Here is a 3,152-nt window from a genome sequence, read left to right as displayed (position 1 = left end):
ACGATTTTTCAACAAAACAGTTCAATTCTCAATCAAAGATATGAATTTATAATGAGAAATGAAAGAATTAATTTTCAAACAAGGAAAATTTTTTAAAAAGAAAATGTAGTTAAATTTGTAAAGAAAGCGTTAATTCTCGATTACGAAAATGATTACCCAACACAAAATGTAATAGACAATATTTCAATATAATTACTTTAATTTTCAATCTAAATCTGTTGAATCAAACAAATAAAATAGAAATATTCAACAAATTACTTGAACCTTCAACCACAAAAGATTAATTTTCAAACCAAAAGGGAATTTTTTAACAAAAGAATTAAATTTTCAGTCAAGGAACATTTTTCAGCCAATAAAGAAGAAATTTTGAATTTTCCAAATAAAAAGACAAAGTTACTACCAAAATAATTTAATTTTCAACCGCAAATTCACGATTTTCAACAAAAGACATTAATTTACGAATAAAAAAAAGAACTAATTTTTAAAGATTAGCTTTCAACTAAAAAAACTATTTTTCAGCAAAATAGTTCAACTTTTAACCAAAGATATGAATTTTTAATAAAAATGGTGAATCTTCAACGAAAAAAGTGATTTTTTAAACCAAATAGTTGAATTTTCAATCTAACATAATTACTTTGTACTAAAAACACAAATTTTCAACAAAATACATGAACTATCAAATAAAAACGATTAATTTTTCGGTCCAAAATAGAAGTTAAATTTTCAGTGCCCAAAAGAAATTTGAAAAAAAACAACTAATTTTCAACTAAAGAAAAACATTTTTAACCAAAGTTAGACTAGTTAAATTTTCAGTTAATGAAATAAATTGTCAATTAAAAAAAAAAACCATTTTAAACAAAATAGATAAATGTTTAGTAAACATTTTTTTTTTGTTAAGAACATGGTTAATTTTCCAACAAGAAAACAATGAAATTTTAACCAAAAAGATGAAATTCGAACTAATAAACCAAAAAATACGACTATTTAACAAAATCCTTGAATTTTCAACCAAGAAGATTAAATTACTATAAAAAAAATTTGAGACAATAATTGCATACTTATATTTTCAGTTCCAAAAGTAAACTTGAAATTTAAAAAAAATTAATTTCCAGCCACGAATATTTATTCCCTATTAAAAAAAATTAATCTTTAAAAAAATACATGAATTTTCAACCATACAGAAAAATTAGGTTTTAATAAGATCAAAATTATACCGTAAAAGAAAAATTCTGAACAAAGTAGTTAAAACTTTAAATAGTTAAATTTTCAGTTAAAAAAAATTAATTTGAAACAAAACAGTTTAATTTTCAGCTAAATATATCTAATTCGAACCAAGAAAATAAATTAATAGCAAACAGAAATTTTCGACAAAAAAACAGGAAAAGTTAAATTTTCAGTTAAAAAAATTAATTTTCAATAAAAAAAGTGATGTTTAACAAAACAAATGAATTTTCCATTAAAAAGACAAAGATTTTTGATCAATAAGAATAATTATCTATGGAAAAAAGATTAATCTTAAAAAAAATGAATTTTCAACAAATTTTTTGAATTACATATTAAAAAAATTGCTTTTCAACTGAAACTATGAATCATCAAACAAAAAAATGAATTTTTAACAGAGTAGTTCCACTTAAAATAATTCAGTTGAATTTTCTATCAAAATGAACGACTGTTTAACAAAATTGTTGAATTTTCAACAAAATAATATTAACTTCAAATTCTGTTTATCGAAAATTGTCTGACTCTTCGGTTTTTGCTGACATTCCCTGACCAGTTGAAAATTCCCGGACTTTCCTCACTTTCAAGAATTCTCTGACCTGTAGGGACCCTGTTGAATTTTCACAATGTGATGCAACTTTTCACACGTGCGCTTTGCCAATTATGCATTCTTTATTAAGATAAACGAAGCAAATTTTTTATCTTTGATGTATTACGATTTTCAGGTAAATTACCACATTTAATTATATCATCAAAAACAATTTATAATTATTGTTCTTGTGTTAAAACTGGCACGTAGTATATTAACAGATAATGCAAAATATTAAGCCAATTATAAACGTGATTTTACTGATAAAATCTTATCTACAACGTTGTAGTAAAATAATAAAAAAAAGCACGACTCAACTTCTAAACTGAATTCAGAACACAATAAGCGGAAATAATTAATAAATTCTATCTAAAAAAAATGGGTGGAACGTAATTTCTAAACGCGAAATTTTCATTCTGAAATAAACGAGAAAATTTAAATTCTTAATCATACATTAATCATAAAGACAGCGATTCTGTTCTTCACCTTTAGACCAAATTTCTGAAAAATGATAAAAGGATTCTGTTTATAACGCTGGTAAAATTAATTTATAAATATTTCTAAACATTATTGCTGAAATATAAATTTTTGATTATCAATGTTTTTTTTTAAATAAGGGGAAATAATTTTGTTCTAAACATTTTGCTAGCACACTATAATTTGTACAATTTTTACATTTTAAAAACGATGAGAAAAATAAAATTATGAAAAAATATTTACAAAAACTTACAATATCTTAATTATTATTTAAGCTTTGATTTTAGGGCAGTTTTTTATTTTTGCAGGATTTAAAAAAAATGTAGGAAATCTAAATTATTTCAAAAGATATTTCGAAGTTTTAAAAATGTAAAGCGAAAATTGAAATTGATTTTTTATTTTGAAAGAATAATCTTAAGAAAATATTTTAATACATTTAAAATGATTTCCTAAACTTTCGGAAAAAATGTGTAAAATTGTAAAGCAACATTTTTTTATTTTGCAAGTTGAAACATTTTTATAAAAAATTCAAAAAGTTTAAGAGATATGTATTTAAAAGTTTTGAAAAGATATACAAGTTTTAAACTTAAACAGATTTAAACAAATTCAACAGAAGTAGATTTTTTCATTTTCAAAATTTAGCTTAAAAGAATATTTTTAAATATTTTCGAAATATTTCTAAAATTGTGAAAAACGAATTTGGAAGCTATTAAAGCAATTTTTTTAATTTTGCAGAACTTTTTTTAAAACATTTAGGAATAATTCGAATCATTTAGAAAAATATTAAGAAGTTTAAAAAAATCAAAATTATTTGAAATTTTGAAGTTTAAAAAAAAATTTGAAGCGTTTTAAAATACAAAAATTAATT

At 21.9% G+C, this 3,152-nt stretch overlaps 1 protein-coding gene across 2 annotated transcripts in view; it reads left to right on the top strand.

Annotated features, from left to right (window-relative positions):
• The window catches only part of LOC117177024 (DDB1- and CUL4-associated factor 11), a 44,965-nt gene that overhangs the window by 9,989 nt on the left and 31,824 nt on the right, over positions 1-3,152 (top strand). The gene's annotated exons all lie outside the window — the stretch shown is intronic.

The sequence above is a fragment of the Belonocnema kinseyi genome, chromosome 7 (assembly GCF_010883055.1).
Source record: "Belonocnema kinseyi isolate 2016_QV_RU_SX_M_011 chromosome 7, B_treatae_v1, whole genome shotgun sequence".
In the NCBI taxonomy this organism is placed as follows: Eukaryota; Metazoa; Arthropoda; class Insecta; order Hymenoptera; family Cynipidae; genus Belonocnema; species Belonocnema kinseyi.
Note: the sequence above shows the minus strand (reverse complement) of the source record. Positions and strands in the feature narration are given on the sequence as shown.